Source organism: Mustela nivalis, assembly GCF_964662115.1.
Source record: "Mustela nivalis genome assembly, chromosome: 17".
NCBI classification, from domain to species: domain Eukaryota; kingdom Metazoa; phylum Chordata; class Mammalia; order Carnivora; family Mustelidae; genus Mustela; species Mustela nivalis.
Genome location: NC_139036.1, coordinates 55,828,597 through 55,844,408, shown reverse-complemented (window position 1 = coordinate 55,844,408; position 15,812 = coordinate 55,828,597). Strand labels below are relative to the sequence as shown.

The 15,812-nt window shown below is 56.3% G+C and overlaps 2 long non-coding RNA genes across 2 annotated transcripts; one reads left to right on the top strand and one right to left on the bottom strand.

The window, feature by feature from the left end:
* Positions 1 to 5,774: 5,774 nt before the first annotated feature.
* On the bottom strand, positions 5,775 to 7,750 carry LOC309850753. The gene is made up of 2 exons (XR_014304429.1): positions 6,784 to 7,750; positions 5,775 to 6,100 (listed from the first exon to the last, which is right to left on the bottom strand). It is a non-coding gene; the product is annotated as an uncharacterized lncRNA (long non-coding RNA).
* Positions 7,751 to 11,376: 3,626 nt separating this feature from the next.
* On the top strand, positions 11,377 to 12,828 carry LOC309850756. The gene is made up of 2 exons (XR_014304432.1): positions 11,377 to 11,719; positions 12,237 to 12,828. It is a non-coding gene; the product is annotated as an uncharacterized lncRNA (long non-coding RNA).
* The last annotated feature ends 2,984 nt before the right edge of the window (positions 12,829 to 15,812 follow it).

Sequence of the window (15,812 nt, the reverse complement as noted above, 5' to 3'; positions counted from 1 at the left end):
TTTCTCTCCTCCTTTAGAACCGACACAAAGTCTGATCAGAGTGTGAAAGTCCTATAGCTAGGACAAAGAAAGTTGAGCCATCGTCCTAAGTCTATACCTGTGGCGTAATAAGAAATATATTCAGAGGCACCTGAATGGCTCTGTCGGTAAAGCGCCTGCCCTCAGCTCAGGACATGATCCCAGGGTCCTGGGATCAAGCCCCGTGCTGGGCTCCCTGCTCAGGGAGAAGCCTGTTTCTCCGTCTCCCACTCCCCCTGCTTGTGTTCCCTCTCTAGCTGTGTCTCTTTCTGCCAAGTCAGTAAATAAAATCTTTTTTAAAAAAAGAAAAAAGTATGTGATCTTTGTCCTCTGTTCCAGGCATAGAGCTCCTAAAGCCCTTGTCCTTTCCTAAGTGAGAGGAGGCGCTTTTGGTACTTAGGACAAGCCCTTTGGGTCACACCTGAGTTTATGCTAAAGAGGAGACTTAGTGTGGGGTCCCTACAGAGCTTCCCTCTGGTCTGTCCCTATGGGGCTGGGTAAAAGGAAGAGCAAGTCATTAGAACTGAGAAGCTTTCAACCCCTTCCACCGATGGAGGCCGTGCGGGAGATTAAGCTGTATAAAAGAACAAGATTTGTCAGGCTTCTGGGCTCCTGCCTCCTCTGGGCTCGTGTGCTGGGAGGGAGCATGGTGCCCCCCCCCCCCCCGCCATGTGGACAAAAGACCTGAATAGACACTTTACCAAAGAGGACAGACAGACAGCAGAGAAGCACGTGAAAAGACGCGCATCACTAGCCCTTGGGCCAACGCAAACATAAAGCATAATGAGGTACCACTATACACCTATCATAATGGCTTCAATTTTAAACACGGACGCTGTCAAGCCTGGGCAGAGAGATGCAACCCACCTGGAACTCTCATATGTTGCTGGTGGAAATGCAACATGGGAAAGTCACTCGGGAAAACCGTTGGGCAGTTTTTCATAAAGTTCAACGTGAGCACGGCCGGTGACCCAGCAATCTCAGCGTCCGTACGTTTCCCCCGGGGCCAGCTTTGTCGGCCACAGCACTAGTGACATGGGGAGCCAGATCATTCGGTATCATGAGGCCGGCCAGGGCTCTGTGGGAGGTTTGGCAGTGTCCCTGACTTCCAGCCCCTAGACACTGAGCATGCGACCATCAAAAAGTCTCCAGACATTGCCAGATGTTCCCTCGGGGGCAAAATTGTGTCCAGTCGAGACCCACTGCTCTGAGAAAAGGAGAACTTTTGTTCACGCGAGAGCTGGTTGTCTAATGTTTCCAGCCTTCCGTGCATGATCACTTAACCCTGGAAATAACCCAAATGTCCTTCCACACATAAGTGGATGAACAAACTGTGGAGCCCGCGACTGCGGGATCCAACTCAGCTGTAAAGGGAGAGAGCTCTTGGCACTTGCAGTGAGAAGGATCCCAAAGGCATTATTATGAGTGAAAAAAAAACGGTCAAAAGGTTACGGGCGCCGTAGACTTCCACTGCGATGACCTGTTCTCAAAAAGACAACCTCAAAAAAAAAAAAAAAAAGAAAAAAAAAAAGACAACCTCCAACTTAAAGGGGGGCGTTGAGGAGGTCGAAATGTCCCGACCTGATCTGATCATGCGGGGAGATGACACGAATCTGAACCCCAAAACACCCAACGCAGATAAAAATCAGTTTTATTCTGTTAATTTTAAAAAATAAAGTAAGAGCAAAGAAGGGGAGGCTGAATTAAGGGAGAAATGGGCTATTCTAGTCAATATCTTCTTCCTTTAGGGTGCCTGGGTGCCTCGGTTGGAGAAGCATCTGCCTTTGGCTCCGGTTGTGATCCTGGCGTCCCGGGATCGAGCCTGGTGTGGGGCCTCCACCTGCAGGCGTGTTTCATGCTGTTACTCAGCGCAAGATGGGAAGTGCCTGGGTCTCTGAGAGACTGTGGAGCAGAGCAGCCCCGGCAGCTGAGACATTCCCCCCTCCAGACCCTGAGATGAGAGAGAAACTTTTGTTTTATTTTAGAAAACAGTGGTGGTGTGGGGGTGCGGGAGCGGGGAACATGTAGCTAAAGCCTTCATGTTCCAACCTATTTAAGGAGAAAGGGAGAGGAAAAACTCACTTCTGTTTGCTTTCTTCCCTTCTATTCCGTTTTTTCTGGGTGATTCCAGTTGCCAAAGAAAACAAAGAGCTGGTGGGGCAGCCCCCGGTCTCCGTGCAGAATCTCGGGACCACCCCTCCAGGCTGCCGAGAGCCGGGCAGGACCAGGGAGGACGAGACGGGTGAGAATGAAAGGGAAGGAGAAAAGAGCATCAGAAGGAAGGCCCACCGGCCCACGGTGCAGAACCAGCACTGGAATGCATGCAAAACACTTTTCTTCTTTATTTGTGCAAGATTCCTAAGAAGCAGGCAGCTCACGGCTGCGCTGTTTCAGAGGGCAGCTCCGGGACAGGCAGCCTGGCGTGGTCATACTTCCAGGCTGCTGTTTCCCTGGGTACTTAGCTCATGTCAAACACAGGACAACCCTCTGAAGTGGGCGGTGGTTTCGTTCCTGCTTCAGTGATGAAGTAAGGGTTACTTCCCCAAAGTCGCCCAGGTAGGAGGCCGCCAACTCAGAGTTCGAGGCCAGGCTCTGACATCATAGCTGGTGCCTGCACCTGTCTGACCTGCGGCCTGGCTCATGTTCTAGGTAGGAACGTTCTAGGCAGACATGACAGCAGCCACCTGAGTCCCCAGGACTCTCAGGTGAGGTGGGAAAAGGTGAGGGGGGAGCCAGCAAACCTGGATGCAAGTTCTTGCTCAACCACCTGCTGTGTGACTTCAGAGAAATCACTTCCCCTCTCTGGGCCTCTAGTTCTTCTTCTGGAGAAAGGGACTGTCCTGAGGATTGTAAGTGCAGCACAAACAAAGGAGTGTCATGTCAATGTCACATGCGGGGGGAGTGTAGGACGGGACAATATCTTCTGTCCACTGTCACATTCTGTCCTGGGAACTTGCTGGTGGCCCCTCCAGTTCTAGGATAGTTCCATTCCATTCCGGGGCACATAGCTGAAACTGTATTTTCCTTTTCAATAGGTCCTGTAGTCACAGGTCAAACATTTGAAGTCACAAAAAAGGTATATCATGAAAATACCTGCTCCCCTGGAAACGACGGAACCCTTTCCTTGGGTCTCTGACCAGAGACGACCATATGCACTGTTTTCCTTTTCTGATTTTTACCCAAATGGGAGTTTGTCAATTGATTCATTTATTCATTCATTCACCGAGACTCGAAACCAGCCAAACCCGCAGGCTGTTCTGCTCCTGCTTTACTTTTCTTTAGTTTTCCCATTTCACAATGTCACTGGGACCCGTGTCCAGCTCCGTGCTCCAGTTCCTTGTCCTGGGCGTACCGTAAGTGTGTGGAATCCCTCACCTGCAGAAGGCACCTCAGATCCCTTGTCATTCTTATAAGCAATGACCCTTAGGTGCTTTTACAGCTGTGCGCCGTTGGGCGTTCCGTTTCTGGAAGTGGTGCTGCTGGGTCACAGAATCTGTGCACTCGGTAGGTTCTGCCAAACGGCCCTCCGTGGAGGATGTGCGTGTCTACAGTCCTGCCGGCGAAGCCCCGGAGTGCCTTTCTCCACCCTTGCCAGCTCAAGGCACTGTTGAAACTTTGATCTTTGCTCATCTGCTCTGTGGAAAATGGGCCCTGGGCGTTGTTTTTGTTTGATTCTTTTATTCAGAGTGAGGTTGAGCATCTTTTTAGTGCCCCGCTCTGGACTGGCTCCTTTCCGCACACAGCGGAAGGCCAGGGCCTTGCCTGCTACGCCCTCTGCAAGATCCAGGACCGGGTTTGTGTTTCTGTCCCCCAGGTTCTTGCTGAGTCACTCCAGAAGGAAAGGGCAGCAGGCTCGGGTTATTTCTGCCCCGGGAGCCATCCGAGCTGCCAGTCCTGGGAGGACCTTGGTCTCTGGCATCGTCCGTGGGCATCCAGCACCCAGCACAGGCACGCAGGATCGTTGTGCCTGTCTGATCCGGCCTCCCTGGGCCCCCAGGGAGAGATGGGGTGTGCAGGTGGGGATCAGGACAGGCATGTTCATGAACTAGGCATGGAAAGGTCTCAGCTAGATTTGGAGAGGGCACACTGGGAAGGAACGAATGAGCAACGTCCTGAGCTATAAGTAACAGAGTGAGAGGAGCCAGGCCAGGTGCAGTGGAGGGGGATGTAGCTGTTGAGAGAGGCTCCGGGCAGGGTGTGCAGTGAGCCACAGTGAAGGGGTCGGGAAAACTGGGAAGAGATCCTCACGGGCAATCTCCAAAAGCATCCTGCATGAGATACACCCTGTCCCGGGCGCTCAGTTCACCACCACAGCAGGGCTCGTGCTAATCCCTGGCTGGAGTCTGGAGCAGAGACACTCCCTTGGTGCTCACAAAGGATTCAGGCCACCTGTGTGACCAGCGAGAGGCGCGGAGGGGCCGGGGACGCTCGCTGCCCGTCTCTGCGAGGTGGCTCGGCGTCCGTGCGGCAGCCCAGGTCAACTTGTCATTTAACCTCAGTGCCGCCCCACGCGTCTGGTTGCGTCTTGCTCCTGGACAGAAGACACCAAGAGGAGCCAGTGGCTAGGTTCCTGGGCCCTGGGGAGTCTGCCGCCGTTATTTCCAGACTCAAACAGAACGCACATTTGCACAGGAAATTGCTGAGGCAGCGTCATCCTGGAGCCCCACGAAGCACGGGGCTGATGTGAGAGTCCATGACCTCTGGCTCCTCTGAGCCCACAGGAGAGCTGAACGGTGGCATCTGTGAACTGCAGTAGAGCCCAGGGCCCTTCCTAAGCTGCACCCCTATCTTTGCCTGGCCTGTCTGCTCTGCTGGGGTCGATGATCCAGGGCTGCTCTTCAGCAGCGGACCAAGAAAGGGGGGCCTTCTTGTATGTTGGACCCCCTCTCCTGGTCCATTCCGGGCTCCCGGTGCTGCTGCTTGGTACGCCAGCTGCTGGTACCAGAGGGAGCATCCTTGGGTGAGGAGCGGGCTGGAGGGGTTGCTGCTGCCTTCCTGCAGTGAGCTTCTTCCGGCCTTAGCCACAGCCCACAGTGGAGCTTTCTAGAACTGTAGCCACAGTGCTCTCCTCCTCACCCCCACTCTCTCCCCAACCTCCCTGGGGGAAATGTACAAAAGTTGAGGTAGTCCCCAGGGGCTCCAAGAAAGGCTTAATTGCTTTCTGAGAGAATTGTCCCCTCCTCTCTCCAGTACCTCCCTCTACCTCTTCCCCAGCCGCTAGAGGCCCTTGCTTAGCGCGCGAGGGCTGAGGACCTGTGCTCCCTGGCTGTGTCCCCAAATAACCAGCAGCCACACGCCGAATAGAAGCCAGCTTCTCCAAATATACTGCTTCACCTCCTTTGCTGAAAAATAAGAACCCTATGTTTGGGGGAATACATGTGCATTTTTCTGTGAGCCAGGCCCTCGCTGACAGCAGATGGACGCTGGCCCGGGCCAGCTGAGTCAGCCAGACTCCGGAGCGAGCAGACAGTGCGAACCGAGGCCTGGGTGGGAGCCAGCCAAGGAAAGTGGAACACAGAGACATTAAGAGGCTTTCACCCAGGTTAGTCAGCACCTTGGGCTACTCGCTTCGGGTCGAGGGCCAAGCAGAGGGATGCATGTGCTTTGGGAAGTGTAGGCTACTAAGAATCAGTAACAGACCCCAAATATGGAATAATTATCCAATTTATAGATAATGGTTCAAATTACAGATAATGGTATAATGGCTCACATGCCTTAGAAATATATTTTGTACTCATATAATACACCAAGGCACATTTTTTTTTTTAAAGATTTTATTTATTTATTTGAGAGAAAGAGAGCAACTGAGACCGCGAGTGGAGAAGGAGGGACATAGGGAGAAGGAGAAGCAGACGCCCCGCTGAGCAGGGAACCAGACACAGGGCTCGATCCTGGGACCCTGAGATCATGACCTGAGCTGAAGGCAGATGCTTCACCGCTTAATCGACTGAGACACCTGGGTGCCCCTCAAGGGAGGTATCCTTGACGGGCCAGTGGCTTTCCTCCACGTGGTGATCCAGGAACCCAGGCTCTTTCCTTCTGGGTGCTCTGCCATTCCCCAGGGCCTCATTGGCATCTGCATCTAGTTGACAGAGGAGGAAGGGTAGGAGAGGGGAGGGACACCTGCTTCTTAGGGCCTTGGCTCAGAAGTGGCACACAGCTCTTCTGCTCACATCCTATTGGTGGGGATGGGTCACATGACCACACCTAGTCACAAGAGCTGCTGGGAAATGTAGTTTTTGCCCTTTAATGACAGCTACAAGGGGAGCAGGGATTTCAATGGACCTCTAACCACCTCTGCCAGAGGATGAAATCAAGGCAGTTGGTCCATGCAACTGAGAGAGACCAATTCATTCTGGAACTTATTTAAGGAACTATCTAGAAGAAGAGTCTGGGTCTTAAACTAGAGAGTCTGGCTTCAATAACTGGCTAGAAGAGATTTTGCTTTTGCCAAGGACCAGAAGATCTAATAGCATCAGAATGGGGTAGAAAGACAGGAGAGAGTTAGTAGAGAAGCCAACTCCTAAGGAACCTGGATTATGAGGCCTAAGAAGCTGTGCTATTCACCCACACTTGGTCTGTCTATCTATAAATAGTTCGTGTCCAAACTTCCTGGCTCACCAATTGGAACTGGGGCCCCTGGCAGAGGTTTCATGGACAATGGTTTGGATGCCTATGTGTGGAGGAGGGCCACAGCCAGAGTGCAGGGTGAGTTCAAACCCCAGGGTTTGGGGTGAAATAGGAATGCTACCTTCGCCTTCTCACCCGGGGTCAGCCTACGCAGCTTGAAGCCATCTCCGTGCGGGCCTCTGGGTTAGGTCTCCTTTGCTCAGTAACAAACCGCCACAAACCTAGAAGCTTAACAGCACCCATGTCAGCTCCTAGTTTTGTAGGTTAGAAGTCTCGGGTGGGCGCGCCTGGGTCTCCGCTTAGGGCCTCAAAGCCAAAATCAAGGTGTTGGCCAGGCCGAGCTCTCACTAGAGGCTCTGGGGGATAATCTGTCCCCGGGTCATTTAGGTTGTGAACAGAACAGGTTTCCTGGTTGCATGGGGTTGCAGAACTGAGGTCCCCATGGTCTTGCTGACTCTTGGCTGGAGGGTCTTTCTCAGTTCCTAGAGGTGGTTCTGAAATCCCTTCCATGCAGAGCGCCCGTCTTTCAAGCCATGACCCGGTACATTGAATTCTTCCTGTGCTTGGAATCCCAACTCTCCCATTGCCACCGGAGACTTTGTTTTTAAAGCGTTCATGTGATTAAGTCAGACCCACCCAGATACCTGTCCTGTTTGAAGGTCAACTGATGAGTAACCTTAATTTCACTGCAAATCCCTTTTTGCCATATGACCTGGTCTAATTATGGGAGCAAACCCCAGGGAAGGAGGTCATGGGGACATCTTAGAATTCTGCCTTCCACAGCACCTGAGCCTTTGTATCTGGGACCTAGAGTGGTGTCCGAGAAAGAGACTTTTGTCTTCTGGTCCAAAAGCTGCCCCACCTGGTTCCACCCAGCCTTGGCAGGTTGAAGGACAGGCCTGGCCACAGCCCTTACCCTATGCAAGGGAGGTCTAAGAACAGAGGAATGCAGCTGACCACCCCCGTCAGTTCCTTTTCCTTAAAGCCTCCCAGAGACTGGGCCCCCCTAAGGAGGAGCTCAATGTTGCACAGGGCACTCCGCACCGAGAGAAACAAAGGCAGTTCCTGTTATCAGGGATCTCAAGGCAATGGCCCTGACTTGCCTCCCCCGCACCCCTGACCTCCCGCACTCAGGTCTCCTGCTCTGAAGAGAGCCGCGTAGTTCTCCGGCCTCCCCACCTTCTTGCCTCAATCCTCCCTCACACCCCCTCAGGGAAGGGCAGGCCTGGGCACAGTGACTTCAAGCCTTGGCAGCTCCCTGGCATTCCCTGACCCACTTCCTGGCCACCCAGATGGTTCCCGGCCTGGAGAAGCAGCTCCTGGTCTGTCCCCCATGGATGGCCTGCCCCTGGGGAGGGCAGCGTCCATTGGAATCAGGAGGTCCTGCCCCCCTGGGCTTCTGGCTGCTGCCGCTCAGGTTTGGCCCTGCCACCTCACGTCCTAGACTTGCCTCTGGCCTGTTGGTTGGCTCCAAGCTTCACTGAGGGTCTGCCCTGCACACGTTTGCAGCACTTTCTGTGACACGTGTCTAGGTCCTTTTTATGCCTTTTCCTTGTAGCCAAGACAGGTAGGGCCTCTCCCTCCACCTGAGGCCTGCTGCCTTCCATTCACGGCTGGAATTCAGGAATGTGGGGGTCTGCAGCAAAAAGCACTAAAAATGTTTTCTTAGCTGAAGGCCCGTGTCCTGGGGCCACCGAGAAGAAAGACCCTTGCGTGGCCCCCTTTCCTTCCCATCTCGGACTTGGTGTCTCGGCCCCACCTGAGTGGACCGCGGTCTCCCCTCTTGCAGGCAAGTGCTGGGGGCTGGGGGACTGGAACAGGCCCCTCTTTCGATGGTCCATCCCAAGGGCAAAAGCAAAGCTCCGCGGGAGTCTAGCTGCGGGCCTGGGAGCCCTTCCTTTCCCCTGGAGCCCCGTGGAAGGCAGCAGGAAGCACGGCGGGGCTCTCTGCAGGCAACAAGGGGTGTGAGGGGAGCCCTCCTGATTCCCTGGGGCTGGGACAGACCCTGCAGCCTGCTGGACAGGGCTGGTTCCCGAGGACGTTCCCTGGTGTGCCGGGATGTGATGTCTGCCTACGGGGAACTTTGAAGCTGGGAGGAAAGTATCCCGTTGGCCACATGGTTATCACGCACGTAGCCGGAGTGCATTCACGAAAGCGCGGATCGTGACGCCCGTGTGTCCCACGCCGAGCAGCTGCTGGGAGTCCCACAGTCAGCTGGAGCAGGCCAGTGCTCGGCTGGGGCCTGCGGTGTTGGTAGGGGAGGAAGAGGCGAGAGGCTGGGAGCCCAGACTGGAGGGCAGGCCAGGGGAGGAGTCCGGGTCCCATCCTGGGGCCCTGGGAAGCCACTGGAGGGCTCCGTGCGGGGACAGTCAGGACTGCCTCCAGAAAGAAGGCTCTGCCTACAAGGCGGGGAGGGTCAGGCCTGAGCCTGGAGGAGGGAGGCCAGGGGACCCTCTGGAGAGGGGACAGGCCTGTGGACAAGGCCCCCTCCTACCCGTAAGCACCAAGAGTCCACAGTCGAGTCTCTCAGGAGAATGACGCCCCATCTGATCTGGCACCAGGCAGCTCTGCCAAAGAAGACTTTTGTCTCCAAGCCCTGTCTCTCTTCACGTTTTCTCCTCTCGACCCTTCGGGTCCCCTGCGGCTTCTGCACGGGGTGCCACTTCCTTTCCTCCGGGACTCCCTCCGGACACCAGCCTCTCTCCTTAGCTTTTCAGGGACCAAGCCCTCTGTGGGATGCCGGAGAGAGAACGCAGAGGCCGGACGCAGAGACCCTGAAGCGCTTCCAGGCTGTGTGGAGGGCCCCTGCCCACTGCCCCGTCTTGCGAGTGTGCTGAAGTTGGGGCGCAGAGGCCTGCAGGGGAGCAGCGGGGGTTTGGGCAGTGCCCGGCCCCGCCCACGCTCAGCCTCCCGATGCCCGGGCCTATGTGAAGCCCGCAAGGTCCTCGGACTACGTGGTCTCCAGGCCTTGGGACTGAGAAGTCACTGCCAGGTTGTGACCACACCCCTGCTGTGGCTCTGTGTGGGTGTGTGTGGTTGTGTGTGTGTGTACGGGTGCGTGCAGACCTCAGAAAGCGGAACCAAGCCCTTGGAAAAATCAACAGCCACACCTGTTTCTCACCCAAATTCTCGTTCCTTCATAGTAGGTGTGGCGCATCCACTTGAGGTGGGAGAGGACCAGAGGCTGGAGGGGGAGGGGCCCGGCGGGTGGGGAAGGGGGCGGGGTTTGCACAGACACAGTGGCCACATTCAGAAGCGGTTTCTGCTGCTTCTTTCCAACAGACCCAGGAGTCACCTTGACCCACCTGACCGGCATAACCCAGGGGAGTTGGCCTTAATCCTGGCCTCTCTTGGGCTCAAAAGAATCCAGATCACAATAGGTAGGGTTAGATTACTCGGGCCAGTAACTCACTCCACAGATAGAGAAACTAGGGCTTGCAGAGGCCTGGGGTTCTGGGGCCAGTATGGGATACACACTGGCAGCCAGGTCGCCTGACCTCCCAGGGTGTCTGACCCCCACCCTCCAGGTCACCTGACATCTCAGACCACTGCCCCCCCCCACAATGCAGTGCGATTTTCCCTATGTGGGAAATCCCTTTCACTGCACTACTTAAAATAATTGTGGGGGATCCGGTGGGGTCTGGGTTGGTGGCATGGGCGGTGAGAGAAGTCTCCCAAGGAAGAACAAAAAAGATTGTTATTGCATAAACGGCTACGGAGCAGCAGGCAGGACAGCAAAGGAGAGACGGTCTGCCACGAGGCGGTGGTGAGAGGCTATAGTTACAGGGCGGAGGGAGGGCGTATGGGGACAGGTGGAACTTTCCCCTTTTTGGTTCCTTAGGAACTACTGGGGCTCTCTGTAAATAGCCCATCCGTCAGTTAGGGCCTAAGGCTTAATGAAAGTCTGTTTGCATCAGCTCAGGGGTCACTATGGGCCCTTTGGCCTCATTCAACTTTCCAATGCTCAAGCCCGTTGCCTCAAAATGTCCTCTACAATGATCAAGGAGTAACTCTTGAAGACAAGGGATGGAGATCATGGGGTCACCTTAGAATTCTGCCATCCACAGGGGCTGAGGCTCCTGCCCCCCTACCCGGCTTTACTCCAGGCCAACCCCTGGGAGGAAACAGCCTCTTCCACCCCTGGCTGCCTCTGTCCATCAGGGAGATGGACCAGAATCCCCAATCCATTGATTATTAACAACGGAGTGGGCGGTGGGGTGGACACACCCGGGGGCGGACTGCTTGCATCCCAGAGGCTGGTTCCCTTCCGGCCCAATTGGCAGAAACCCACAAGTCTCAGGCTGTGGTTTCAACTTTCAAATCAGGAGTGATCAGGTGCTCACAGGTTGCCGGCGGGGAGAGAGCCCGGAACTTGGCCTCTCTTAGTGCAGCTGCCTCCCCAGCCAGCACACCCTTACTCTCTGTTTTTGCATTTCTATCTGATCTCCTCGCTGACATCATAAAAATGAGTATTCACTCATTTAATAAATATTTATAGAGAGCGAGCGCAAAGCATCAGGAGAGGAGCCGGAGAGAAGGCGCCGGGAGCTTGCCTTCAGAAGGTTGGAAGGAAAAAGTTGTGCACAAAACCAATGGGTTCTTGTCCAACTTCTGAAAGTTAACTGGCTCTGTAACCGAGCTGTCACCTAACCTTTCCAATTTCTGGTGTGCTTGCCTGAAAAACTGGGCTGATATGCACAGGTTGTTGGTGACAGACTGAGTCTACAGATGGACAATGGCCAGACCATCCATAAAAATAGAACTGTGACCCACAATCCTGCAGCAACCAGCTCAGGAATCCAGTCATGGTTTGTAGGAAGCGGCCCAGGAAGCCAGCGGGTAGCTGTGAGTGAGACACGCAGGGCTTCGGACCACTATCTCTAGCAACTGGTCCCCAGAAGCCAAACAAGAGCCTTGTAACAATCGACCCCACATGGTGTGGACCTGATTGAATGACAGCTTCCCTAATTCTTGTCCCTGCTTAGGACCAACCAGAGAATACCAAATCTGCGCCTAACCACTCAGTCCTACAGGATGCCCCGTGGCTGGTTAGCCGCCCCTCGCTGCAGCTGTGCTGGCCCTGGTCTCTAGCTTCCCTTTGCGGCACATCTGAGGTCTTCTGTTTGTTCCACTATATGCTTTCCTGCTCCCCATTCCCCTCGAGTCCCTGTGAAGCATGGGTGATGGTGGCTGACCCCTCGTAGCAAGCTCCAAGCTCCGAAGCACTAGCCTTTGCTGGTTCTCCTGTGGGTGGCTCTCATCTGTTCCCATGCTGGGGTCAGAGCAGTGAGGGGACGTGCGAGTTGGTTAAGAGCTCAGGACTTCTAGAACGGTAAGGTGGAAAGACTGTAGGTAGGAAGGCTCCCGGCGAGGACCAGAGCAGGTGTTCCGAGAAGGGAAGCCTCCGGAGCCTCCTGACCTTGCCTTCTGAACTTTCTCCAGGCCACCGATCTGAGCTCGATGGTGGCGGTATTTGGGTCAGCCTCCTCCAGGTCCGTTCTCCTCACATGCTGGCACGTGAGCACGAGAAGGACATGCCCCAGTGTCCTTGGCATTAGAAGTGCCAGCTGTGGCCAAGCCAGCTGTAGCCAAATGAGCAAGTCCGGTTACCAAGGACCACTGAGGCAGGGCTTTCTAGGCCCATCCCCCACTACGCCTTGCCTGCAGATTATCTCTGGATACATGTCCAGCATCTGGGGGGACACTTCTGAGTGCCTGGACCCAGGCTAAGCTCCCACAGGCACAGGGTGATCAGTGGGTCAGGGAGGGCCGGAGTCCCCAGTTCAGGTAGTGGTGGAAACTTCTCTCTCCCCAGCAGTGCTCCAGGGGCCATTGTGGTGGTGGTGGTGGAGGGGGTTGTTGCCTCCTTTTGTTCCCAGGTCTCCTCCAAACTCAGCAGACCCTTCAAAAGCATCTGGGCCCCTCCATCCTGGCCTCACCCTCTCGCCTGGACTAGCCGCTGGTCTCGGGGTCTCCAGTTTCCCACCTCGATCTATTCTTCACAGTGCCACTGGTGGGATCTTTCTAGAACGCAATCTTGAGAACCTTCAGAAGCTCAGCCTACCACACAGAGAGGCCTTTCAGGCTGGGACCAGCCCAGCTTCCCAACTTTACACCAAACTACTCACTGTTTTCACCTGATTCCGAGAGTTAGAATAAAGGGGCATGTGCTGGCGTGTAGTTGGACGTGTAGACTTCCTCTCGCACACCCCTTCTGGCTCTGGGCTCTCTGCCAACTCCAGCATCTCCGCAGGCCTTGTACAATGGTTAGACGTACAGACTCCAGAGGTAAAGGGGCCTGGACCTGAGCCCTGCCTCTCCCCACCCAGCTGCGTGTTCTTTGGGCAAATAACTCTACCTCTGCGACTCTCAGTATGTCCATCTATAAAATGGACACAGTAATTCCTGCCTGGTGGTGTTAGTGTGAGGATTCTATGAGATGGTGCGCACAAAAAACTCAGCCCCGTGCCCGGGACGTGGGAAAGGCTCCGAAGACGCTACCTTTTCTACAAGGTGCTGCATCCGGGGCTGAGCAGCTTGCCCATGGACGTGACCACAGGCCCCATCTAGTCCAACCTCCATCCATACCCTGAGATTGGAAATGACTTCCCAAGGTCTTGCAGCGCGTTGGTGTCAGAGAAGGGTTAGCTGCCTTCTTTGTTTGTAGAGAGGGCACTTGGGAAGGGGTTGGGGTCACTCTCATTGCCTCCATGAGAGTTCGTGACGCAGAAAATTCTAGAAGGGTGCTATCCCCTGGGCAGGAGAACCAAGATAGACTAAAAGCAGTAACACCTGGCATGTCTTGGTGGCGGACAATCCCCAGATCCTTTCTGGCAGGGCCTGCCGCTCCCTCAGGCAAAGGGAGAGCCATCCTTTTCTGGTAGGGGATGCCCCGCTTGGAGGGGGTCCTCGGAACCCCTCATCCACCCTAGCCCCAGCCCCAGCCTCACCATGTCTGCCGTCCCAGAGGGATGGTGTGGCGCCCAGCACAGCACTCACCAGCCATCTCGCCTCTGGAACCCTCCAACCAGCCTGGTGGGCACCTTAACCAGGAGGGGACATCCTGGCGCGGACACTCAGTTCCCACGTTCCCAGGCCCAGGACCCTTTCAGCAGGTGGCTGAAGGAGCTCTCCCCGCAGCCCTGCCCCCTCACCCCTCCCTGGGAAGCCCACTGATCCCAGCCCTGCTCTCCAGCAATCCCCTCACACCCCGGGAGACTGGGTCACTCGGTCCTCCTCCCACAGAGAAAGAGCAACCCCCTCCCCTCCTCCCCTTCTCCCCTTCTGGGCCTGGATGCCCTCTCTGAGACCACAGCCAGCTCGCACACCCCTTCCCCTGCCGGCGGAGGACCCTCTCCCCTTCCGCCATCCCACCCCCGTGGCACCCGCGCCCCTCCTCCCACTCCGCTGCCCTCCCCCCAGCCTCTGAGGGGTGCTGTGGTGAAGCAGGGGCCCATGCCAGGGCCTCTTGGCATTCCTAGCCCGGCCTGCTAAATATACATCCTGAGTCTGGGAAGGAAAACACCACAGACCAGTTAACTCTTTCACTTCCAGCAGCCGCTAGAGGGCGGCCACGGAGGGGTGCTGGCAGGCCGGGGGTGGGGGCGGTTCCCAAGGATCTTCTGCCCAAGCTGAACAGGAGGGCAGGAGGGCAAGCCAGCCCCTCTCAGCAGGCCGGAGGGATGGGGTCTTGGGGTCAGGGCTCCGGGGTCGCGGATGGGGGGCACCTGTGGGAAGGAAAGCAGCTGTGCTCGCACGCCCACCCCCGGCCCCTGCGCAGGAGGAAGGCAGGTGGGGCCCCCTTGCTCAAATCTCATGGTGGCCTGGGGTGAAGTCAGGCCCTCACCCACTCAGCTCTCCTTTTACAGAGAAGGGGACGGAGTGTGGGGCAGGTGGCCCACTTTCCTTTGGGCAGGGGGTGGGAGGGTTCCCCTTTTCAGGCTGCTTGGACAGAGGAGTGAAGGCCTGAGATAGGAGGTGGCCCGCGTCTCACGCCTGGCCGGCCCGGGATCAGCCTCCACCGTCCCTCCTTCCCTCCGGGGTGGGCGAGCCCCCCCAGCACGGCAGCCCCAGCCTAGGCCTGCCACCTACACCCCCTGAGGCCTGCCAGGCTGTCCTAGCTAGGACCGGGGGTCAGCAGGCTGGTGAGGTCAGTGGGGCTGGCAGGGCTGGGGTGGAGACTAAGGTGGGGGGAGGCAAAGTCTCTCCCTCCAGCTCTGTGACCAGAAGGTGGAACTTGGCGGGTTCCAGGGAAGGTTTCAGGCAGGGATGGAACCACCCTGGGTCCCACCTCTGCTTGTGACTCACTGCGGGGGTTTGGCAGTCTCTCTCCTCCCTCACCTCCCCAGCCCCTTTCCCTCCATCCTTGTCACGTGGGGCCGCTGCCAAGGCTCAGACTTTCTTGGATGCCCAAGCGGCTGCCGTGGCCGGGACCCCCTGGCCAAGGGCGTGGGGCCAGGGGGAGATGGACTAGGGTGGGGTGAGTGGGACCCCAGAGGCACTGATCGAGGGGCAGGCTCCCCACCACGGGGAAGGCAGTGCCACTGACCGGGATACCAGCGGGAGGGGCTGGCTGGACCCTGCCATGGGTGGGGGAGGCGGCCAATGAAAGGGCCCTTTACACAGTGCCACGCACAGGAAACCATTCCAACCACCAGAATGAACTGGGAAAACTGCAGTGTCCTGGGGGCCCTCTGGGCTCACCAGCCCCAGCGTGGCAGCTGGCATGGCTTCACGGTGGAGGGGAGTGACAGGGGGAACAGCGGATCCCTCCTGCCTGGCCACTCCCCAAGCTGGCTGCAGGCCCCAGGGCAAGCACTCTTTCTTTGCAATATCTTGGATCTTTCTACAAATCTGGCTTGAAGCCCGGCGGGTCGGTTTCCATCCAGCCAGTCCTGCAGCGCCCCCTGCTGTCTGAGACCATAGCGACAGACAAAAGGAGTGGGTGGGCCCCGAGACCCTCTGAAGGGCTCAAGCTTCACCTTTGGCAAAGGAGCTGGGCGTGGGGAAAGGCAAGATCCCCAAGATGACGTGTAAAAAACCGTCCAATCGTCCCTGCTACAGCATCTGTCATCTGGCTGGCCAAAGGGCTCAGTGTTTAATTCAGTAAGTCCTGCTTGGGGTAGGGGGCTGGGGGACCCTCTCCAGCCTCGTTGCCGAGAATA